The sequence below is a fragment of the Podarcis vaucheri genome, assembly GCF_965113315.1.
Source record: "Podarcis vaucheri genome assembly, chromosome: 12".
In the NCBI taxonomy this organism is placed as follows: domain Eukaryota; kingdom Metazoa; phylum Chordata; class Lepidosauria; order Squamata; family Lacertidae; genus Podarcis; species Podarcis vaucheri.
This window is the reverse complement of record NC_138750.1, coordinates 55,542,331-55,568,553: the sequence shown is the minus strand read 5'-3', so window position 1 is coordinate 55,568,553 and position 26,223 is coordinate 55,542,331.

Sequence of the window (26,223 nt, the reverse complement as noted above, 5' to 3'; positions counted from 1 at the left end):
ATGAGACAAACGATGGGGGTGCGGTTAGCTCTACGTAGCTCCGAGATTTCTAAAACTTTTCTAAATATACACAGTATGAACTATAAGCCAACCAATTTTATTTCTAAGACCTGTAAGTTAGGGGACCTGCTAGAGAGGCCAATCCAGAGAATGAGATCTGAGCTCATTCCTACCCTGCCCCTAATTTGGGCTGGGTTACAGTGATGGCAACAGATGCTTCCCCAGTTCAGCATGTGGAAATAAGTGCAGGATTGGGTCTGTAGTGTCATCCGCCAATATTTAGGGACACAGTCTATGGCCAAGGAGAACCAAGCAAGGACATGTTGAGCCATGGTCACGTGACTCCCAGTTTTGTGCTGATTGGCTTCGCCCATGTCAGCTGACTCCCAGCTGTCTGCTGATTGGTTCTGCCTTAATTGCACCTCTTGGATTCCTTCCTATGCTCATAATTCCCTAGGAATAATACCAGCCTACTTGTTTGCTTTGGTGCTTCAGTCTTTCAACCTGCACACATAATTCTGCTATTTGCCACATTTTCATCCTGTCCAAATGTCCACGATAAATCCAGGGACCAGCCCACATCTGGGGCCATAGATGGTCAGCGTTGACAATTATTAGTTTGGCATGAAGTCAAGGGGGGCAGCTCAAGGGGGAGAACGAAAAAATAGGCAGTGGGGCAACGAGAGCCGGAAAAACTGGGCCATTTCTTATGTCTGAATCAGCCCCCATTCCTCGAGAGTTCTCGGTTGACGTGATCAATATGACAGGGTTTGTGTGTTTGCCCCCCCCCCGCTCAGCTCCATTTATTTTTAATGTCTAGTGCCGAGTGTTTTTGTCAGGAAGATGTTGCAATCTAGACTGTGTACTCAATGAACAATTTATCTTGTCTGGGAACAAATTAACCAAAGTAAGCAATTAGTGGGAGTACTCAACCAATCGCAATGCTCAATCTCTCTCTCTCTGTGTGTGATAATATGTTGTTGTCGTTGTCTCCACTGCAATGTCGAAAACTGTTGCGGCATAGGGGCTAGAGGAACTGAAGATGGGTTCAGAATGCCTATTTAGCCGTCAAAAATCATTGGTCAGCCTTATGCAAGTCACTAGCCTCCAGCGTCTCTGCAAGGATAAAACGGGATGATAACCCTGTATGAACTAATCTCTGAGCTCCATGGGGGAAGGGAAGAGTCTGGAAGTATTCCAGGCTAGCCCAAGAGCTCTTGCCGACTGATTTTTGCTGATTTGAAGGAATTTGGCAAGTGAAAAGACATTTTGGGAAAGGTTTTCCCAAGATACTTCTGCAGAGAAAAGATTTCGGGTCGTTAAGAGAGTCAAATACTAACCTGGCAGGGGAGACACCTTGATCATGGAGGTAGTTTTCTCAATGTGAGGCTCATCCATTGCACTGTGGGGGTGCTGACCCCTGTGATTTTCCCAAATGTGGGAAAAGTGGACTGCATAATTTGTGACAGTGGGGGTCTGTATTCATGCTGTTTAAGAGAGAGAGTGTGTCAAGATGGTATCAGGATCGCTCTGTAAACTCAGATAAAGTGTCTATTTTTTCCAGAGACTATTTCTGTTATGTACTGAGTTGAATAGGATCCAAAATGCAGCAGTCTGATTGGTCCTAGAACAATAGGATCCAAAATGCAGCAGTCTGATTGGTCCTAGAACAATAGGATTCAGAATGCAGCAGTCTGATTGGTCCTAGAACAATAGGATTCAGAATGCAGCAGTCTGATTGGTCCTAGAACAATAGGATTCAGAATGCAGCAGTCTGATTGGTCCTAGAACAATGCAGCAGTATGACAGGTCCGCAGGAGCCACCCAATCCAGCTCCAGGTGGAAGTGAATCCGCAACCTGATTGGCCTACAGGAGAATCCCGGAATTAGCCAATCACGTGCAGCCCATTGTGTAAATAATGTATATAAAGCAGATACTTTGTGGAAACATTCATTCCTCCTCACCACCATGAGCTGAATAAAGAGCATGAAATCCACTCTCAACTCTGAGTATATTTCAATTCCCTAATTTTGAAGGGCAAAGGATTGGTTTGCTGTGGAGCATGTGCCTGCTTGTATTCCCCTTAAAATCCATGTAACACACTTCCAGGCCTACCTTGAGGGCAAGATCTCCCCGTTCGGTGGCAACGAGGCCACACAATTGCGGGGTGCACACAGCCTTATTTTTATGGCGACGTTTCCTTTTTCAGCGCCGCAAAGGTTATTTCAGGCAGGCCTGGAAACCACGTCGTTTGCCACTGAGGCTGCTTTCTATTTTCTCTTAAGCGTGGTGACACCAGTCTCTTAAGTGGAACGAGAAGACAGGCGAGATGAAGGAGAAGCCAGCTGGGGAGATGAAGGGCCAAAGATGATTCTCGGGAGAGTTGTGGATGAATGTTTCCCTCTCCGTCGGGTTTTCCTGTGAAGGCCGTCACCCTGGGGGATTCGTATGCCTGACACCCCGTTTCTCGTTTCTCCTTCAAGACGTTCACGGACCCCTCCTGAGAGAGGGAGAACAGGAGTGCAGAACATACAACCCATAATTACACTCTGTGGGGCGTAGCTGGGGGCAAGGGAAAGCGTGTGGTGGGGTTTTTTGTTAAGTTGTGGGTTACATATCAGACGACACAGCGATTCTCCAAACAGCTCTTGTTTATTCCAGGCCCAGAATAGAACTGGGCTGAAGGGTTCAGCCAACCTGCTTATACAGAGCTCAACTACAAAGCAACAGTAACAACTTTCTGGAACTATCCAATCACTGAACATCACTTTCAATCCCTTATTTGCATATGCGGACCTGAGTGGAAACTATCTACGGTACCCCCCCTGCTGGCCCAGGGTGAGAACTTCAGTACGTAACAGGTTTAATAAGCCAAAAAAACCTCTCAGCTCACTAACGGATTGGCGTTGCCTTAAATCTTCGGAAGGAATCTGTTTGAGAAAGAACCATATATATATATATATATAATGAGTACCTTTGGGACTGTTAAAAGGTATCGTTCTGCAAAATGAAGCCGACAACATCCGGTAATCTGAACTTATACGAAGGGCATATTCCGGTGGCCATCTGGTATAAATTGGGGCCGGATCTGTCAGCCGGGCTCTGCTGACTGCCTGATCTCAGAGTATCAGAAAGCTGAGCGTTACATCGGCAAGGAAAAGCCCCTCTTTTGTAGCTAACAGATCACTGCAGCAAGGACAGGGGTTCGAATGTGGCCCACTAAGCCCACTGGGAGGACAAGTCACAGCTCCTCAGCCTTACCTTAAATAACTGGGGTGCTGCAAAGACAAAAGGGGACAGGTGTCCATGCTCCTTCTATAGAACATTGCTTTGGGTTCTTCTGCCTTCTTGAATGATACGAAGGCCATAACCATCAGGACCAATGGTCAGGGCTGATGAGAGCTGTAGCCCAGCAACACCTTGAGAACCACAAGGTCCCCCAAACTTTGCACCTATCTCTAATTCTGTTTCTATTCATCTTTCTAAAAGTTGCATTTGTTTGTTGTGTTTCCCCCCGTGAACTCATACAGACTTTTTACGATTATATCTCATGTAAACCACTTAAGAGAGTTCTGCTTTATATTAATGGGCATCTAGGGATGTTCTAGATAAGCCGGCCCAGATGTTTAGAAAGTTTGCCTGAGTTTTAATTTGCTTTAGTCTAGTCTGTTGTGGTTTTAGCTTTCGGTGTGTTTTGAATTATGGCTGGAAATTCCGCAGCAATCATTTCATTGTTTTTATCTTTTTTGATTCCGCAATCAAGCGGTGTATAATTTTTATGAAATAAGCAAACAAATGACAAAGAAACAAAAGGGTAGATACTTGCCGCAAGTCCTGTTAAAGAACAGGCACTATCCAAACACCACGATGCTCCAGTATTCTTGTGTTGCCTGTAAAAGGATCGTGGAAAGTTTCCCTGAAACTTCTTACCACTGGGGAAAGAGTGAGTGTGTGTGTGTGTGTGTGTGTGTGTGTGTGTGGTTGGGGGTGGGGGTGAGGGCGAGAGCGAGGGTGAGGGCGATGAGTAATCATGTTCCATGTGACATTTCCATCCCTCACTGCTGTTTGGCGTGACTCATCTTGAAATGTGCAAACTCCGTCTCCTGCCAATCAGCTGGCTCCAGGACAAGGCAGTTCAGATCAGCCTGCGACATTCTCTGGGAAGATTCAGCAAATAACATGCAAGCTAAACAAAGCATTTTTTCCGAGCCAATTTTGAGGGCGACTGGAAGGCAGCGAGCTCGCAGATTAAGTGGCTACTTTGACAGCTGGCAAGATTCATTACCTGGTGAACTTTAACTATGGGGCTGGAGGAACTTTCAGTTAGGAGAGCTGCAAGTCCTAAGATGGTACTACTCAAAAACAAGGCCCATTGAGTTGCCGTGGGCTTTGGGGGTTTACTTATATACTGACTTTTGGGCCCAAAGCACTGAAAGGCACATTAATATGTATATGCATATGGAGAAAGTGCTACGAATGCAAACAATCAATTGAAATAAATCTGTACTGGCAAATTTTTTATTTATTAATTGTGGCTGTTTCAGTTGTTTTACCACGTGTGTTTGCTGCCCTGGGCTGACTGTTATGTACTGAAGTTCTCACCCTGGGCCAGCAGGGGGATACTGTAGATAGTTATGCAAATAAGGGATCAAAAGTGACATTCAGTGATTGGATAGTTTTAGAAAATTGTTACAGTTACGTTGTACTGGAGCTCTATATAAGCAGGCTGGCTGAACCCTTCAGTTCAGTTCTGTTCTGGCCTGTGAATAAACAAGAGCTGCTTGAAGAATCGCTGTGTCGTCTGATATGTTCACCCACAACTTAACAGACAGAATAACCATTTAATAAATAAATAAACAAACCAAAACTTTGTCACAAGCCTGGCAAACCTGGAACTGTACTTGATGATCTGATAGTGTTGATAGCCTTTGCTTGGACTTTGGCATTTTAACCCGTGTGCAGCTACTTATTCTACGTGCTTATATCGTAGTTTCGTTTTTCATCTTTTAACTTTCGCCTGTTGTTATAATTGTTCTTTCTGCTTTCTATAGATTATGAATTGAAATAATAATAATAATAATGTTAAAAAATTATGAATAAGTAAGCACATAAAACAATACAAGCTAGCAAAATTACAAAATGCCTACTCATCATACGAGATACGCCTTAGGAAAGCCAAATAAGCCTGCAGGAAAGAAACAGAGAAACATCCATCAATTTATCATGGTTTTCCTCCATGGTGGTGTACATAGTTTTCTCACTTTATCCTCACAACAGCTTAGACCAGGCATGTCCAAAGTCTGTTTTAGGGACCTAATCTGGCCTGCTGGTCGCTTTAATCCGGCTCTTGTGGCAGTTTACTTCCCGGGGTAAAATTCTAAAAAAACCCTCAACCCTAAAAAAAGCTCAACAGCTTAAATCCTTTTAAAAGTTCAATAACTTAGGGGTAAAACAAAATCCTTTAAAAAGGCCCTTCACTTCATTAAATCTGACCCCCTTTGAAAAAAGTTTGGACACCACTGGCTTAGACCATGGGTAGACAAACTAAGGCCCGGGGGCTGGATCCGGCCCAATCCAGCCTGCATACAGTCCGGGAATCAGCGTGTTTTTACATGAGTAGAATGTGTCCTTTTATTTAAAATGCATCTCTGGGTTATTTGTGGGGCATAGGAATTCGTTCATTTCCCCCCTTCAAAATATAGTCCGGCCCCCCACAAGGTTTTAGCGACAGTGGACCGGCCCCCTGCTGAAAAAGTTTGCTGACCCCTGGGCCTGAGACTGAGATGCAATGACTAGCCCAAGGTGACTCAATGAGCTGAGGGGGGATTTGAACCCTGGTCTCTCAAGGTGCATATAGTCCAGTGCTCTAACCACTACACCACAATGCCTCTCGAGCCACCCTGTTCTCTCACCTAGGATTTATGTCCTCCTTCCCTGTCTCCCAGCTGAGAACACAGCAAGTTTTAATGGGCCTTGCTGTTTGGTGCAGCAAATGTGCACAGGATGCGGCCTTTGTCGCTTCCACGAGAAATGGCCATTTTCGGCTACATGTTAAAACGACTTAACATAACCCACAGATTGCCAGCTCAGTCCCAAAGCGGGGGAAATGTCAGAGCCTTCCTTTTGCATGGCGCAAGAAGGGGACGGATCCTTTTCATGAACAAGCTTGACAGTGGGCCAAAGCGACTTCAATGAATATCCTAAGAGACCTCCTGTTTGCAAGGGTCTACAGACGTCCTCATGAATGTACACAGGATGGGGATGCTGTTACCATGGTGACGCCAAAGCCTGTATCCCCATCGCCTCCCGTTGTACACACTTTTTCCAGGGGGTTGGGGAAGAAATGGGGCTTTGGAGGCTACCAAAACCACAAGTTGGGAGGCGATGAGCTGGTATCTGGAAAGGAGAAGCTCAAATGCTGCCCCAACAAATAAACCGGAAGATTTTGCGCATCTCTCAGAGTAAAGGTGACTTTGTGTTTCTGTGAAAAAAGGACAAGGGACCCCACGGTGCTTTCGCTTCATATACTTAAAAATAAGCCAGGCTTCCCGCTGTTTCAAAAGCACTCGAGAGCAATGACTTTAATGTGCTCTTGAATTTACATATGTTAAAAAGGGGGATGTAAAAAATCGTCTGTAATGCAAATTCAGGATCCTTTCAGCCTTGACGATAAATCAGGTAACGCTAGTCATTCTGCTGTTAAATTTAACAGGCGTATGGCCACACTCCAAACAACGGGAAAGTATGCAGAGTAAATAATAATAATAATAATAATAATAATAATAATAATAATAATAATTGCACAGATATGAATTTTAGCGCCAAAGATATGCCCTCATTGGGCGAAAAAGGGGGTTTCAATAAAAGCTGGTGATCCAAGCTGCCTGCTCTTTTCCTGTCAAAGTTCCTGGCTCAATGTCCACCACCCTCCCTCCCCCAGGTAAATCAGGGAAAGACTCTTGTCTAAAATAGCTGGAGAGCTATTGGCATTCAGTTTTTACAGTACCAACTCAGGCTCAAATAGCACTCCCATCATCCAGCACTGATGGTCTGAGGTCCAGCACCGAGGGCCTTCTGGCGGTTCCCTCATTCCGAGAAGTGAGGTTACAAGGAACCAGGCAGAGGGCCTTCTCGGTAGTGGCACCCGCCCTGTGGAACGTCCTCCCATCAGATGTGAAGGAAATAAGCAGCTATCTTATTTTTAAAAGACATCTGGAGGCAGCCATGTTTAGGGAAGTTTTTAATATGTAATGCTGTGTTGTTTTTAACACTCGATTGGGAGCTGCCCAGAGTGGCTGGGGAAACTCAGCCAGATGGGTGGGGTATAAATAATAAATTCTTCTTCTTCTTCTTCTTCTTCTTCTTCTTCTTCTTCTTCTTCTTCTTCTTCTTCTTCTATAACACAATGACCGATTCCATTCCATTTATAGCAGCCAAACTGAAGGCTTCCTTTTCCTTTTTTTTAGCCAAGTGCAGCAGCTAAAAAAAGGAGCTCCCAAGCCACCAGTGCTGACTGTGTGTGTGTGTGTGTGTGTGTGTGTGTGTGTGAGAGAGAGAGAGAGAGAGAGAGAGAGAGAGAGAGAGAGAGAGATATGAATGGATCACCTGGAATTGAAGCAGAGTCCTTTTGTAATTGATGTTAGGAAAGGAGGTTCCTGTGACATTTGAGATGAATGGAAGCCCTGAGGTGCTTTTGGTTCTTGTGAATGAATCATGCTGTTCGCTGTTGTGTACACCACTTAAGTCTCTAGTCTAAAGCACACCCAGTGGAATCATCTGGTGTCATTCCTTTGGCGCAGCCAGCACAGGCTTTGGGTTCGAAAGCTGCTTGGTGCTGCTTTCTCTTGGCCAAAGCTGGAACTCTATCCAGCTTATTCATTCATAAGCCCCAGGGTGGGAGGTTGGAGCAGTTCAGAAAAGAGGAAGCAAAATGATCCAGAGCCAAACTCGGCCCTCCAAATGTTTTGAGACTACAATTCCCATCATCCCTGACCATTGGTCCTGTTAGCTAGGGATGATGGGAGTTGTAGTTCCAAAACATCTGGAGGGCCGAGTTTGCCAAGGCCTGATCCAGTGTATGGAGCAACTCAGGACTCAGCAACAGAAGTCAAAATACAGCATTATAACACTATGACACCAGGTGGCGCTATAGAGCTGAAATCGCAACTCAGTGATATTTTCAATTGTGAGCTTTACAATGTTTTTTGCAGATCATTTTCAGAGTGTTTTTTTAATAGCTGTGTAGAACTAGCCTTACTCCCTCGAGAGTAAAGGTTGGAGCATTGGGACTGTTATGTACTGAAGTTCTCACCCTGGGCCAGCAGGGGGATACTGTAGATAGTTTTCACTCAGGTCCACATATGCAAATAAGGGATTGAAAGTGACGTTCAGTGATTGGATAGTTACAGAAAGTAGTTACAGTTGCGTTGTAGTGGATCTGCATATAAGCAGGCTGGCTGAACCCTTCAGTGCAGTTCTGTTCCGGCCTGTGAATTAACAAGAGCTGTTTGAAGAATTGCTGTGTCGTCTGATATGTTCACCCACAACTTAACAGGGACTTAGAGAAAAGGTGCCCGCGCGCAAGAGAGGGGACATGATAGAAATGTTTAAAATCATGCGAAGTGTGGAGGAAAGCCTTTCTCCCTCTCCCCTAGCCCTAGAACTCGTGGGCATTCAAAGAAGCTGAATGTTGGAAGGTTCCGGACAGGAGAAGGTAAGTACTTCTTCACAGAGCACATGGCTAAATCCAGGTGGGGTTCCCCACCCCCCAACCACAGGTAGTGATGGTCACCAATGTGGATGGCTTCAAAAGAGGATGTTGTTCATGGACTGGTTGAACGCAGAGGAATGGTGAGAGGAACCACCAAAAGGAGGCTCAGAGCCTGGGAATTGGTGGTGGGACAATGAAGAGTGGTCAGAGGAGAAGACAAGGAGGTGTCGGAAGCTGAGGAGGCAACAGGGCTTAGTGAGCGGGAAGAGTCTGTGGCAGAGAGAAGTCCGGAATCAGAGGCAGAAGCTGAAGCAAGAGAGAAGGGAGGCTGTTATGTACTGAGTTGAATAGGATCCAAAATGCAGCAGTCTGATTGGTCCTAGAACAATAGGATCCAAAATGCAGCAGTCTGATTGGTCCTAGAACAATAGGATTCAGAATGCAGCAGTCTGATTGGTCCTAGAACAATAGGATTCAGAATGCAGCAATCTGTTTGGTCCTAGAACAATAGGATCCAAAAGGCAGCAGTCTGATTGGTCCTAGAACGATAGGATTCAGAATGCAGCAGTCTGATTGGTCCTAGAACAATAGGATTCGGAATGCAGCAGTCTGATTGGTCCTAGAACAATAGGATCCAAAATGCAGCAGTCTGATTGGCCCTAGAACAATAGGATTCAGAATGCAGCAGTCTGATTGGTCCTAGAACAATAGGATTCGGAATGCAGCAGTCTGTTTGGTCCTAGAACAATAGGATTCAGAATGCAGCAGTCTGATTGGTCCTAGAACAATAGGATTCGGAATGCAGCAGTCTGTTTGGTCCTAGAACAATAGGATCCAAAAGGCAGCAGTCTGATTGGTCCTAGAACAATAGGACCCAGAATGCAGCAGTCTGATTGGTCCTAGAGCAATAGGATTCAGAATGCAGCAGTTTGATTGGTCCACAGGAGCCACCCAATCCAGCTCCAAGAGGAAGTGAATCCGCAACCTGATTGGCCTACAGGAGAATCCCAGAATTAGCCAATCACGTGGGGCCCATTGTGTAAATAATGTATATAAAGCAGACATTTCAGGGGAACTGGCATTTCCTCACTACTACGAGCTGAATAAAGAGCATGAAATCCACTCTCGACTCTGGGTATATTTCACTGGCGGCGAAGGCATTCGGCCACATGATCAGTGTGGCACGCAAATTGTTGCTGCATTCCCATAGAGCGCCTGTTTTATTGTGAATCACAAATGGGGACGATAACAGCAACGGAATCCCGCTGTGGAAGGCCCATCGCGACGGCCAGGCTGCTACGACATGGGATCTCCTTTTCTCCACCACTGGGGACAAAGGGAAGAAAAGAATCCAATAATGGAGCGCAGTAGGTGGTTGGCTTTGGTTAAAAGGGCTCAGCCAGCTGTTGCAAAAGAGATTTATTAGTGCTCAAAGAGGGCTCTCCCCCTCTTTCTCCTTTCAAAAGCATTCGGCTTAATTTGGCCCAGCACAGCTCGGAATCGAGCAATTTGGAGGACCCCTAAGCGCAGCCCAGGAGCTGCTGAAGTTTTTACCTATTAACATCAGGTTGGAAAAGAGAACAATCAGCAAGCTTTTAACAGGATAGAATCACTGGAGGAGGGAAAGTGGTGGGGTGTTTGCTTGTTTTTAAAATTACAGTGGTACCTCAGGTTACATACGTTTCAGGTTACATACGCTAACCCAGAAATAGCGCTTCAGGTTAAGAACTTTGCTTCAGGATGAGAACAGAAATTGTGCTCCAGCGGCACGGCAGTAGCGGGAGGCCCCGAGACCTGGGAGAAGAGATAGTGGAAGAGGACTGGAAGAAATTTAAAGACTATTTGCAAAAGTATTGTAAATTGTATGAATGTTAAAATGATGCAGGATATAAAGATAATATGGCATTAGTGACATAGCTGAAAGGAGTATGAAAATAATTGATTTACAAGAACAAAGATGAAATTTGAATAATATTATGTCAAGCTTAAATATTTGATAACAAAGGGAAAAATTGGAGACATAACAGCTGAAACGTATACTTTAAAATAGGTTTTGAGAGAAGGTGAGGTATTGCTGAACAAGATTTTGTAAATGGGAACACAGAAAAGGGAGATGTGAGGGAGTCAGAAAAGAGGGTTATGGAAACTTTATTCATGAAACTGAACTATTTTTCATGTCTTTTTTATGATTCTTTGTCCTTTGTCTTTTTTTGTATATCGTTTTTCGTATCTTTTTTCTTTCTTTCTTTTCTTTATTGATTGACGGTGATGGCATTTTCTTTTTTTGGGGGGTTGTGTATGTGAATGGTGTTTTATTGTTAAAATTCTTAATAAATATTTTATAAAAACAAAAAACAAACAAACAGAAATTGTGCTCTGGCGGTGCGGCGGCAGCAGGAGGCCCCATTAGCTAAAGTGATGCTTCAGGTTAAGAACAATTTCAGGTTAAGAATGGACCTCTGGAATGAATTAAGTACTTGACCCAAGGTACCACCCAAGGAGCGTGGGAGGAAATCTGGGTTTTCATTCACCAATCTGAAAACTTCATAGGAACTTTATTGCAGACAGCAGATTTATGCTCCTGGTGTGGGTATATGTCTGCATTCCCACCTCCCCCGGTCACGAAATTGGGCTGCGTTGCATGCTTTGTGCATGAATGGGCCTATATCGTAAGGTTACCAGATGTTTTTCAATGAATCCGGGGACACTTTTCAACTTTGGTAGGAACGATAGGATTTTGTCAGGGGACTGATTTGCAAATCCGGGGACTGTCCCCGGGAAACGGGGACGTCTGGTAACCTTACTATATCAACATAGATCAACAATGTCAGTTTTCTCCTGCAATAAATGCGGTGCTCCAGGATAGAGTTGGGCAGCTGGAGGGGCCCCAAATTTCTTTGTTTTATATACATACATTTTTATTAGTTTTTTTAATATGTCGTTTCCAACAATCATATAACATAACTTCTTATCTTATACAATGTTTTAGACTTCCGTCAACACCTCTGATGATTTCCCGTTCTTATTCTGCATTTCTTAATTTCTCTATTACTCTTAATTATCATTAACTAATAACTCTCCTCATAGTCTTTCTTGCAATATTTCAAATAGTCCTACTTACAGAACTTCTTGCAGTCCTACAAGCGCAATCTGTTCCGTACAATTGCTTTTCAAATAATTTGTATATTTACTCCAGTCTTCTAAGAATCTTTGGTCCCGCAGGTTTCGAATCCTTCCTGTTAATTTATCCAGTTCTTCATAGTCCAGGAAGGGCCCCAAATCTCAGCTCACAGGCAAGAGAGGTGCACGGACTTGGTCCTACCATTAGACAAAGCAAGGCAAGTGCCTCAGGCGGCAGCTGCTGTTGGGGCAGCGGCAATAGTAATAGGCTGTTCCTCCTAAGCATGTATTTGTCCTCTTGAGCCAGACTCCTGTCCTCGGTTGCAGAGGAGGACACGATCACATCACTAATGTTGAAGCAAAGCTCAAATACCCATCCAGTCATCTTCTGTACATCTGGTAGGGATATACATCATTTTCCTCAGGCGGTAAAATCTCTTGAGTCAGCCTTGACTGTGGCAACAGGGATTGTGGGCAAGCCCTCTTTGGCTTCTCGCCCTCCCTTAGTCTCCTCCAGTATGGGCAGGCACAAAGTCTCTGTTTCGTACGGGACTCTTCTATAGCAGCCTTCCAGAACCGGTGAGGGCCAGGCCGAGCTTCTAGCAAGAGTGAAAGCCCTTCTTGCGTTTCTGGATGTGAGGAAATAGAGATGTGCTGCTGGAGTGGCTATGTATCTCCCGTTTTCTATGATTTTATAATTGGGGACCCTTGTACAGTCCCGTTGTCTCTCCATGTCCATGATTCTTTGCCTAACCACAGATCTAGCTTGGCCCAGTCCCGTAGATATGAGGGTTTGGTGGGCAAATACAATAATTTGAGACACGTCAACTGCAGCTAAGAGAAACAAAGGTCTAAAAGTCAAGCCATTTATTAGGATTAATAAAACCAAAGAAATGGAAAAAGAGAAGGCGAACGAGACGTATTAATTCCACATGCACACACACACACCTTCTCAAAGTAAGTGCCTTAACAAATCAGTTTAATGGGGTGGTATATATAACTCTTCCTGACAATTTAAGTAATGCTCTTGTGACTTCTGAAAGTGGTCTGAAAGTGGTCTCTCTCTCTCTCTCTCTCTCTCTCTCTCACACACACACACACCACAGATCCTTTTTGTTGTTCTGCCCCACATTTTACCTGGCGGTTCCCTTTGCTAATTCCTCCATGCCAGCTGTGATTCACTGCTGTGCTTTGCCCTTCTGTCCAATCAGCCTAGCTGGCTAGAAACTCAAAGGTCCAACGTGCTACAGATGCAGGAACTCCACTTCTTCCCTGAGAAGTGGACATCCGACCTTTGCTTTAAGTCTTCCAATGAAGAAGAGTCTGTCACTTGTGGGGTTGTTGTTGTTTAGTCGTTTAGTCGTGTCCGACTCTTTGTGACCCCATGGACCAGAGCACGCCAGGCACTCCTCTCTTCCACTGCCTCCCGTAGTTTGGTCAAACTCATGCTGGTCTCTTCGAGAACACTGTCCAACCATCTCGTCCTCTGTCGTCCCCTTCTCCTTGTGCCCTCCATCTTTCCCAATATCAGGGTCTTTTCCAGGGAGTCTTCTCTTCTCATGAGGTGGCCAAAGTATTGGAGCCTCAGCTTCAGGATCTGTCCTTCCAGCGAGCACTTGTGAGGTAGTCTTTTCCAATGTCTGGACGCTATTCCAGGGTCGATGCAGCCTAGAATCGCATTTGCCTTTTTAGCTGCTGCATCACCCTGCTGGCTCTTGCTAAAGTCCCCCCAGATTCTTTTTTTTTTTTTTAATAAAATTTTTATTGGTTTTACAAAAATTTTTAAAACAAACAAACATATAAAAAGACATACAACATGTATAGTTTCATGACATTTTTTCCATAAACCTCTTTTCTCAGACTCCCCCATACCTCCCCTTTCTGCATCCCAATGTCCAAAATTTTTAGCAACTTCTAATTGTTTCTGTCAAACCTCTGTCCTCTTAGTCTCTCCTTTAGTCTAAACTTATGTCGCTGTAACCCTTTCTTTCAAAGTCCCCCCAGATTCTACTCACGAGTATTGCTCTCAAACCAGGTGCCACACATTTTGCATTTTAGCATCTGACTTTTTCTTTCTAAAGGCAGAACTTTACGTTGCTGGAATTCATTTCTCTGTCCCATCAATAGCTTTTGAATCCTCTGGACATTCCCACATTTCAATCAGGCTTGAAGCATTCACCAGGAGCAAAGTCCTTTGGGGGTGTGTGTGACTTGTTCTGTTTCTTCCCATGCTCTAAAATCAGGGAGGGATGAACCTTTTTCAACCAGGGGCCACATTTCCATCAGGACAACCTTCTAGGGGCCCCATACCAGTGGAGGGTGTGGCCAGTGCCCAGACTGGGCGGAGAAATGGTTTTAAATCTTACACAGAACTCAGTACAGATCTTGCCTCTCATCCAGCCTTTCTCAACCTGTGGGTCTCCAGATGCTACTTCTTTTTTTTTTTTTTAAAGATTTTATTTTCAGTGGAAAATTACAACAAAATTTACAAACGTTGAATCCAAAATAAAACTATACAGACAGGAAAGAAAAACAGAACACAAAAAGGGGGAAAAACAAAACAAAAAAAGCAAACATCTACAAATAAAACCATATCTTCATTCTAATCTAGTCATTACATACATATACACATATTGACTTCCTTTGTTCTCAGACCTCAAAAATTTTACTCTTTCTAAATTGTTTTCTAATGTAGATTACTTCTATCTTTATACTTTTTACACCATTTTTCTTTTTCTTTAACCCTGCAAAGCATCATTCATTACATACCGATATGCTTACAATGTTTTTTCATATACAGTGGTACCTCGGGCTATGTACTTAATTCGTTCCGGAGGTCTGTACTTAACCTGAAACAGATCTTAACCTGAAGCACCACTTTAGCTAATGGGGCCTCCCACTGCCGCCACCGGGGCACGATTTCTGTTCTCATCCTGAAGCAAAGTTCTTAACCTGAAGCACTATTTCTGGGTTAGCGGCGTCTGTAACCTGAAGCTTATGTAACCTGAAGCGTATGTAACCCGAAGTACCACTGTAGTCTTTAGCACATCCCCCTGCTACTACTGTGGCACCATGGAAGCCTGAATGTAAGGGTTTGTTTGCCTAGTGTTTTGCAAGTCCCAACACTAGCTGATTTTCAGAGACACACTGTTTTGCAAGCCCTCAAAGTTCAACTGATTGTTGGCACAGACAAAAGCGTGGTCCCTGGTGTCCAATGTGAAATTAGGTGTTTGGCAGGTGGGTGAGGGAGATAAAGATCCTGCCAACCAGCCAGATCTATTCTCACTGAAATATACTCGGAGTCGAGTGTGGATTTCATGCTCTTTATTCAGCTCACAGTAGTGAGGAATGAAAGTCCCCCCCCAAAAAAATATCTGCTTTATATACATTATTTACACAATGAGCCGCACATGATTGGCTAATTACAGGATTCTCCTGTAGGCCAATCAGGTTGCGGATTCACTTCCACCTGGAGCTGGATTGGGTGGCTCCTGCGGACCAATCATACTGCTGCATTGTTCTAGGACCAATCAGACTGCTGCATTCTGAATCCTATTGTTCTAGGACCAATCAGACTGCTGCATTTTGGATCCTATTGTTCTAGGACCAATCAGACTGCTGCATTTTGGATCCTATTCAACTCAGTACATAACACTCACCCTCTGATCCAGCGCTCCAGACAAGCGAATCATACCACCCCTGGTATTGAAAAAAACCCTTGCTCCACTACAAATAGCCAGCCCCAATGCTGGAGCAACCACAAAACAACAGGCAGAGAGAGAGAAAGTAATCATCAAGATTAGCAGCGCCTCTGAGGTGCAAAGCAGCTCCCTGAGAGGACTGTACCACACATACTTCCTGAACGTTTGCATCAAATCTAAGACGGGAGTTGAGGAAGTGACTTTTGAAGCCCTGGCGGTGTTTTTTCTCTGACTTTCTGCTGCGCTGCAGACAAACAACCACAGATTCTTATCCAGCTGCCCTTTCCCCCTTCCCCAGCCCTTATCTGGCCCATCTCGGTGGAAATAGAAGTATCTATTATTTTCCCACCACCTCAGCACTTCAACACGGAGCCGTTGTGCAGATTAGAGGCAACTTCTCAAAGTTATCTTCAGACCTGATCTCTGTGTAGCGAAGGAAAGGTCGTGAGCGCTTTCTCTGCGTCTTGAGGAAGAAGCCGGCGAGGGGGGAGGCGAAGCAGCTCAAAGGGCCATCGTTGCACAGCTTCAGCCTTCTTATTCATCGCACATTCAGAGTTGTGTGATGCAGGCACCCGAGGACTCTGATGTGTTAACGCCATCGAAACAACCTCCTTCCCAAATTTTAACTGGCATCATGACACCTGCCTGCTCTTCCTCCTCTCTTTAGGGTGACATAGCGTGCTGAGATCCTATATTTATTTATTTTGCTTTATTTAGCACATTTATTATATCCTGCCTTTCCTGCAAAGGTGTGTATATACGTCCTCCTTAACCTGATTTGAACAGGACATCCCCGAATTACAGATGCCATCCGGCTTCTAATTGGATCCTGGAATGTCTCATTTATTGGTCCGCTGCTCTGGCGCAAGTCGGCTGGCTCCCGTGAGAGAGAGCTTGGGACCAAAAAATGCACGTCCTGATTGTGATCAGTGGAATGCTGGAAGATATGTGTATATGCGGTTTTCCTCCCTTGCTCACTTTTTTTTTTTAAAAACCCCCCTCACAACAATCCTGTGTAGGAGAGTGTAGGGACTTCATAGCTAAGTGGGGATCTGTTTTTCGCTTCATTTTTGAAATATTTTTTTTTCATTTTACAAAATAAATCACACACTTAACACAATTAAATTTTGAAATACAATGAGATTCTTCCGGATCTTAAGACTTCCCTCCTCCCTTCCGTGGGTCCTTTAAATATCTTAATCAACTGCATATTATGGTTCCTCCAAATTATAGTCCTCCGACGTATCCAAAGTCTTTGCAACATTGCAAGAGTTATTCGAAGCCTGCCAAAGACTTCAAGTGTTTACAGTGTTCTTTCAAACACAATCTATATTTATCCCATTCTCTACTGAAGCTTTGGTCCTCTGGATTCCTGATTTTCCCAGTCAGTCTAGCCATCTCTGCATAGTCAAGTCGTTTCATCTGCCAGACCGCCTTTGTCGGCATCTTATCCTCTTTCCATCGCGGGCCTAAGTGGGGATCCGAATCTGGGGTTCCCTAGCCTTATTCTCTAACGCAGGGATGGGGAACTCCAAGATCAGAGGTCAAATGTGGCCTGTCAGACCTCTGTATCTAGCTCTTGGGACTCTCCCGAGACCACATGCGTTCTTGCCAGCCCCACCCTGCACGGGCTCGCCATTGTCCCCTCTTCAGGCTTTGCTTGGGTTTTGCTTGTGTCCTTCAGTGGTAGTCATGGCTCAACACTGGTCCTGAGAGATCTGCATTGGCTCCCAGTACGTTTCCAAACACAAGTCTTGGTGCTGACCTTGAAAGCCCTAAACAGCCTCGGTCCTGTATACCTGAAGGAGCGTCTCCACCCCCATCGTTCAGCCCGGACACTGAGGTCCAGTGCCAAGGGCCTTCTGGCAGTTCCCTCATTGTGAGAAGTGAGATTACAGAGAACCGGACAGAGGGCCTTCTCAGTAGTGGAGGCTGCCCTGTGGAACGCCCTCCCTTCAGATGTGAAGGAACTAAGCAGCTATCTTCTCTTTAAAAGACATCTGAAGGCAGCCCTGTTTAGGGAAGCTTTAAATATTTAATGCTGTATTGTTTTTAACACTTGATTGGAAGCTGCCCAGAGTGGCTGGGGAGACTCAGCCAGATGGGCGGGGTATAAGTCCAGAATGACTCCCAGGCTGCGCACCTGGTCCTTCAGGGGCAGTTACCCCATTCAGGACCAGGGAATCCTCCACACCTGCCCGCCTCCTGTCCCCCCCAAAACAGTACATCTGTCTTGTCAGGATTCAACCTCAATCTGTTAGCCGCCATCCATCCTCCAACCGCCTCCAGGCACTCACACAGGACCTTCACTGCCTTCACTGGTTCTGATTTGAAAGAGAGGTGGAGCTGGGTATCATCTGCATATTGATGGACACCCAGCCCAAACCCCCTGATGATCTCTCCCAGCGGCTTCATGTAGATGTTGAAAAGCATGGGGGAGAGGACAGAACCCTGAGGTACTCCACAAGTGAGAGCCCAGGGGTCTGAACACTCATCCCCCACCACCACTTTCTGAACACGGCCCAGGAGGAAGGAGCGGAACCACTGTATGACAGTGCCCCCAGCTCCCAGCCCCTCTAGACGGTCCAGAAGGATGCTATGGTCGATGGTGTTAAAAGCTGCTGAGAGATCCAGCAGAACTAGGAAACAGCTCTCACCTTTGTCCCTAGCCCGCCGGAGATCATCGATCAGTGCGACCAAGGCAGTTTCAGTCCCATGATGAGGCCTGAATCCCGACTGGAAGGGATCCAAATGGAGACTTGTTCTCTTCCCCCCCCCCACCCCAAGCCTAGACGCCTTTCTTGGAGGCTCACACACCCTCCGTGGAACCGACAATTACGTTTAATCCTCGTTGCCGCCGTGTGTGCGGAGGATCAAAGGCCTCTGTTGCCGAACGGCTCCTGTTTCCCAACGCCAAAACTTGTCGGCGGGTGACAGATGGGCTCCTCCCCCTGTCTCTCTCCCCAAACTTGCGCCGACGTGAGAGTGCCGGGGCTGCCTGCGAGGAGCTGTGGACTAATTAATTGTGATATTAATTTCTTACAGCGGAGCCCTCGAGAGGGGCATGGCAGCAGTTGCCCGGGAACAGCAGCCAAGGCGACTGTGCTGGTGGAGAGAAAAAGAGGGAGGGAAGGAGGGAGGGAGGGAGGGAAAAAGAGGGGGGAGTGCAGCCCCCCCCAATGCACTCCATGAAGAATGGTTCCATCAGCAAAAGGCACTGCAGCGTGCACCTCCTGGCAAACGTATGTGAGCCGCATAACAAGCTCTTTCTCTCTGAGAAATATTTCAGTCTGGGGCGATTTGGCTTCCCTGGTTCCTTAGCAGCCGAAAATGCAATAGTTTCTCCAGCTGATAGTTGCCGTGGTGACCGTGACATCACTGTATACATAGTTATATATATTTATATTTAGAGAGAGAGTGAGAAAAAGCATGCTTCTGGGAGACTGGTTGCTAGGAGCAGTCAACTCTGGAATATCACTGGGCAAGCAGCCAAAGAACTCTGGCCTCTTTGGAGCATGCCACGTTCCAGCTTGATAACCCCCTTCTCCCCGCCTCTGGAAAGCTAGGTTCCCAGCATTCACCTTGAAATCATCTCGGTCAAGTCACACAAATGCACACACAGGGAAAACAACGGGGAACCCAATCTGTTTCTGCACCAGTACCAGAGCCATCGTGGGACGCGGGTGGCGCTGTAGGTTAAACCACAGAGCCTAGGACTTGCCGATCGGAAGGTCGGCAGTTCGAATCCCCATGACAGGGTGAGCTCCTGTTGCTCGGTCCCTGCTCCTGCCAAACTAGCAGTTCGAAAGCACATCAAGTGCAAGTACCATATTTTTTTGCACCATAACACTCACTTTTTTTCCTCCTAGAAAGTAAGGGGAAATGTCTGTGCGTGTTATGGAGGGAATGCCTATGGGTGGCGGGGTCTGCTGCAGTCGTGAGCAGAGGATCCATGGTTCCCCTTCCTTCCCTCCTCCGTGGCTCGCTTTGAAACAGCAAAGCGGGAGAAGAGCCGCTGAGTGGGGAGGACAGAGGGACAGAGAGCTTGCTTGCTTTAAAGGAGCAAAGCAGGAGAGGAGAGGAGCCGCTTACACTCATGTCCGGTTGGTTCCTTTAAAGCAAGCAGGCTCTCTGTCCCTCTCTCCTCCCCACTCAGCTCGCTTAATAGCAGCAAAGTTTTTCAGCTCGCTAAGCCGGGGATGAGGGGGAAGGAGGGAGAAAAGCAGAGCCTGCTTGCTTTAAAGGAGCAAAGTGGGAGAGGAGAGGAGCTTCTCCCCTTATACCCCTCTTCTTCATTATTAGCAGCATCCTTCTCCACCCACCCCACGCATGCTTCTTCTCCCCTTTAACCCCTCTTCTGCATTATTAGCAGCATCCTTCTCCTTGTCCCTTGAGTGCTTTTCCTTCCCTCCCCACTTAAAACGTGGTTACAAAGCACGGATCCACATGGATCCTCAGGATTTTTGCATTGGGCTACTCCAAACTTACTGTCAGATCACATGTCTGTGGCCACAGCATGAACCACAAAAATCATACATCCACTGTTTCGTTTATAATTTTTTCCCCCTTGTTTTCCTCCTCTAAAAACTATGTGCGTGTTATGGTCGGGTGTGTGTTATAGAGCGAAAAATACGGTAGATAAATAGGTACTGCTCCAGCGGGAAGGTAAATGGCATTTCCGTGCGCTGCTCTGGTTCGCCAGAAGCGGCTTAGTCATGCTGGCCACATGACCCAGAAGCTGTACGCTGGCTCCCTCAGCCAATAAAGCGAGATGAGCACAGCAACCCCAGAGCCGGCCACGACTGGACCTAACGGTCAGGGGTCCTTTTATCTTTACCTTACCCAAGCCATCAAGACACCCGCAATTTGGTACTTCAAGGAGTCTCCAAATGTACCTAATAAAAAGTAGTCACTGATTTTCCGTTCTTTTCCCATAAGGTGAGAGTGTGGCTTCCACCGGGTTTCACTTTGTCATAGGCAGCTATAACTATCAGTGTCTCTAGCGCTGATGGAATCTGTAGTCTGCCATCCCTCCCTGTGTTTCATGTCGGTCTTCAGTCTTAAAACAAAAAGGAAATAAAAAAAGACCACATTGGCATTTCATTATCATTCAACATCCCCCTGCTGCCACCTTTGAAGCACACATAGTGTAAAGCTGGCCTGGGGAAGGATTGCGAAGTCACGGCTACTGGCCAATCAGAGCTATGCGCAGCGGATAAAGCTTTGCAGAACTCCCTGCTGCCGCCGCCCTGCCTGATGGATCTTGGAGAAGAAAAAGTATGCCTGTCAACCATCAGCAACCCATCAGATACTTCTGAGAAGCCCAGGTCTTCTCCAGCAACCGGTATTCCTCTGATCTTGGAGGTGGCTGTTTTGTGTACTTCGGTGCACATTCAAAGTCAAAGCGAATTCACCGCCAGCAGACATCTGGTTGAAATATTAGTGTGAGGGTCTGAGCCTCATGTTCTCTCTGCTACAGGTCCCAATGAAATCTCTCTCTCTCTCTTTGTGTGTGTGTCAGCATTCCAGCATTCTCTCTTAAAGCTGCGTCATCCCTATTTCTGGCAGCCTTTAGGGTTCGTGTTACATACAAACTAGCTGCCTTTTCACCCTGTTGAACTCTGACCTTCCCACGATCCGCCACCCGGCTCTGTTGGCAGGAACAGATTGGGGTGAATCTCAGCTGCACTTAACTCCCGCTAGTCTGACTTAAAAGCTCTGAATGAACACATCGGCCGAAGGCAGCAAACAATTTCATAATAAAGTATGACTGACTGCAGCAGCCATCTGAACTTGCCTGGTCTGAAATGCGGTAGCGGTTTTTATTGCCCATTAGTACGCCACTGTCCATGAGAAATTATAGGCATTAAATTAGCGGCCCGCGAGATCTGCAGTCGTTTCCCTTTCTGCAACAGGAGTGTGGCGACATTTAGGAAGGGGGAGAGAAAGATTTGGGCATTGGTTGTTGTTGTTTTAAAAAGCACATTAACGGCTGCAAAGTCCGAAATAGGTTTTCCCCAACTAGGGGAAATTGGGATGGAGTGATGGGAGAACTTAAACATAAGAAGAGACCTACTGGATCACCAGACCAGTGACCCTTCTAGTCCAGCAGACTGTTCTCAGAGTGGCCAAGCAGATCATAGAATCATAAGATTGTAGAAGGGACCCTGAGGATCATCTAGTCCAACCCCCTGGAAAGTAGGAATCTTTTGCGCAATGTAGGGCTCAAACCCACGACCATGAGATTAAGTGTCTCAGGCTCTACAGGCTGAGCTATGGGGAGGAGCTCAAAGCGCCATACATGGTTTCTGCCCCCCCTCCTCATTTTATCTGCTCTGCTTATCTCTCGCTTGAACCACTGCAATGCGCTCTATGTGGGGCTACCTTTACAGGTGACCCGGAAACTAGTCATACCTTGGGTTAAAGTAGCTTCAGGTTGAGCATTTTCAGGTTGTGTTCCACGGCGACTGGGAAGTAATGGAGCATGTTACTTCTGGGTTTCGCTGCATGCGCATGCGCAAACGCTCAAAATGATGTCACGCGCATGCGCAGAAGCGGCGAATCACGACGCACGCACATGCAGACGCGAGGTGCGTTCTGCTCAGGATGCGAACAGGGCTCCGGAATGGATCTCTTTCACATCCAGAGGTACCACTGCACAACAAATCCAGAATGCGGCAGCTAGACTGGTGACTGGGGGCCGCCGCCGAGACCACATAACACCAGTCTTGAAAGACCTACCCTGCCTCCTAGTACGTTTCCGAGCACAATTCAAAGTGTTGGTGTTGACCTTTAAAGCCCTAAACGGCCTCGGTCTTTCCTTCAAGGGACTCTCTCCGTCTCATCATTTTACCTTCCCAACAACCCTTTGAGGTAAGTTAGGCTAGCAGTGACTGGCCAAGTGGGGATTTGAACCCTGGTCTCCTAGGTCCCAGTCTGACACTCTAACCACTTCAGCACAGTGGCTGCTGTCAGACAATATAAGCTTCAAAGTATATGGCTCCTGCTTGCTACAACCTGAAAAGGGGAAATGAGAACCTGGCGAGATTTCTGGAGGTTAGGAAGGAACACCCCTATCATTAGCACACTTTATGCAAATATATGCAAATTCCTATGCTTACACTTTATGCAAATCTATGCTTTGCAAAACTTATACAAGTTGCAGAATTCCATAGTTCTCGGCAAAGTATATGTACTTACATGCAGGAGGGAGAGAGTTCGGGAATTCCAGTACATACTTTGGGTTTCGTTTCCTTGGAATGAAGGTCACTTGAGACTGTGATGTGATATAAGGTTTATTTCCAATGGCATGGGACTGCATTTACACATCATCTTTCCAACTGAGTTCCAAAAATCACTGCCTCTTGTTCTCCCTCCAGCATTCAGACACACGCTGACACCTTCTCCAGCTTATTCCCAGAAGCTCTCCAGCTATTTAGTTTCCATGGCAATGCTTTGGCCCAGACTTACATAACAAAGCAGATACTTAGCAGATCTGGTTAAGCAATTCACTTAATTAATATGGGGGGGGGTTGCCTCTTTTTGCAGTCGGCTTAAAAATAGCAGGTTTGGAGGGGAACCCAAAACCCATCTAGTCCACCCTCAAAGATATTACAATGCATTTTTCGAGTGCTGAACGCACTCTATCCTCCAGTGAAGAAACAGTCGGTTTATTTTGTTACATAGGCATTGACAGGAAGGGAAGAGGCATACGACTTGGGGGAAAGAGTGTTACGTTAGAACTGCTGCACTGCTAATCTGGCGCTAGACCTTCATTTGTTTATTTTTATTTATTATTTGTATTTATTTAATTTATATACCGCCCTATACCCGGAGGTCTCAGGGCGGTTCACAGAACAAACTCAAAATATAAAACCACAATATATATAATCAAAATAAAAACAACAACCCAATAACACTCCCCCCATTTAGATGTGTGCAGGATACTTCCCCCCCCCCAGAAGTGATGTATGGAAGTGAGAGCTGGACCATCAAGAAGGCTGATCGCCAAAGAATGGATGCTTTTGAATTCTGGTGCTGGAGGAGACTCTTGAGAGTCCCATGGACTGCAAGAAGATCAAACCTCTCCATTCTGAAGGAAATCAGCCCTGAGCGCTCACTGGAAGGACAGATCATGAAGCTGAGGCTCCAATACTTTGGCCACCTCATGAGAAGAGAAGACTCCCTGGAAAAGACCCTGATGTTGGGAAAGATGGAGGGCACAAGGAGAAGGGGACGACAGAGGACGAGATGGTTGGACAGTGTTCTCGAAGCTACCAGCATGAGTTTGACCAAACTGCGGGAGGCAGTGGAAGACAGGAGTGCCTGGCGTGCTCTGGTCCATGGGGTCACGAGGAGTCGGACATGACTAAACGACTAAACAACAACAACACAGGACACCTTTCCGTGTGTATGCATCCCCGCACAGTTCCCCGCGCATGGGAACCAGTTCCTGCTCTGGGTGAATCTTAAGAGTTGGAAGGGACCCAAGGGTCATCTAGTCCAACCCGCTTCAGTGCAGGAATCTCAGCTAAAGTATCCATGAGAGAGCAAATCCTTATGCGGCAAAACTTATACAACGCGTAGGAAATCGCTTGTCTGGCTAGATTTTCTAGGGTTGTTTCTTGAACTGTCTTGCTAAGCTCAGTATGGGCCTCTGAAGTCTTAGCGCACTCTGAGCTCTTTCTGAAAGATCCATTCTTTTTCTAGAAGCGTTTTGCTCCCACTCCCCCAGGGAACACACAAGGCCAAAAGAGGTATCATAGAATCACAGAACTGTATAGTTAGAAGGGACTCTTGATCATCTAGTCCAATCCTCCCTTCAGTGCAGGAATCACAGCTATTTAATATGTTGCTGTCTCTCATACCACAGAGTGTGTTGTTGTTGTTTTAAATCGCACGCTGCAGGTGGATTATTTTTAAAAGCGATTCCAAAAACGAAGGTCGGCGGTTCGAATCCCCATGGCAGGGTGAGCTCTCATTGCTCAGTCCCGGCTCCTGCCAACCTAGCAGTTTGAAAGCACATCAAAGTGCAAGTAGATAAATAGGTACCGCTCCAGCGGGAAGGTAAACGGCGTTTCCGTGCTCTGCTCTGGTTTTTCCAGAAGCGGCTTCGTCATGCTGGCCACATGACCCAGAAGCTGTACACCGGCTCCCTCGGCCAATAAAGCGAGATGAGCGCCACAACCCCAGAGTCGGCCACGACTGGACCTAATGGTCAGGGGTCCCTTTACCTTTACCACATGGAGAGGGGGCCCGCATAGCTCTTGCACACTGTAAAAGTACATCGAAGAGAGGGGGGAATTGAGAGAGCCTATAAAATCCAGACACGAGATGGGGATGGCGCTGTGGTCTAAACCAGTGTTTTTCAACCTTTTTTGGGCAAAGGCACACTTGTTTCATGAAAAAAATCACGAGGCACACCACCATTAGAAAATGTTAAAAAATTTAACTCTGTGCCTATATTGACTATATATAAAGTAATTCTCTTGAATAGGAATCAAATAAACACAAAGAAAGTATTTTATAATTACTTTATTATGAAATAGTAAGTAAACAGAAATATGAAAAATTATAAAATACTTTATTCAGTGCACAACCTGGGCCTGTTTGGCTGAACACAAAGCTGATATTCTGCCTGGAATCGAACGTTGCGGACCGTACTCTGCTCAGTGGGGATTGATCCGCTGATCCCCGCTGAGCCGGCGGATGACAGCTCCGTCTCCGCACTGTGTGCGGAGAGGGAGATGTCAGAGCCCCGCTGCTCTCTATGGGGAATCGGATGAGAGCGGACCGCCTGTCCGCTCTCATCCGATCCCATCCGATCTGATCCCCACCCAGGACGGATGGAAAATAGGGTGGACACAGTCCGGTGCCCGCCTAGTGGGCGAAAATTTGACATTTTTTTAAAAAAATCTTTTGAATTTTTCAATTTTTCCCACGGCACACCAGGTAACATCTCGCGGCACACTAGTGTGCCGCGGAACAGTGGTTGAAAAACACTGGTCTAAACCACAGAGCCTAGGGCTTGCCAATCAGAAGGTTGGCGGTTCGAATACCCACAACGGGGTGAGCTCCTGTTGCTCAGTCCCTGCTCCTGCCAACCTAGCAGTTCGAAAGCACCTCAAAGTGCAAGCAGATAAATCGGTACCACTCTGGCAGGAGGGTAAACGGCGTTTCCATGCGTGGCTCTGGTTCGCCGGAAGCGGCTTAGTCATGCTGGCCATATGACCCGGAAAAACTGTCTGCGGACAAACACCGGCTCCCTCGGCCAATAAAGCGAGATGAGCACCGCAACCCCAGAGTCGTTCACGACTGGACTTAACTGTCAGGGGTCCTTTACCTTCTTATAAAATCCAGACCTCCCTCCCGCTTGACCCAGCAAAGTCTCGCTGCCATTCACACGATCAACAGCAGGGGGCACAGGAGCAGCAAGTTCTCCGATCCCTTCACACACTTCCATCATTAGCAACACATTCCTTTTGTTCTGTCTCGCGCTGGGACTCTCCCCAAAAACAACCCAGGCGATCCGCGCGGAGACAGCCAAAGCTGCTCATAAACACAGGATTTCTTGGAAACGAGGCCAGCGTAATTCACTTTCCGAAGCTCGTTAAAGCAGCTGGAGGAGGAATGAATGGAGGAGGCGGGGAAAGGAGGTGTAAACGGGAGAGGGAATTGCAAGGGAATTGCGT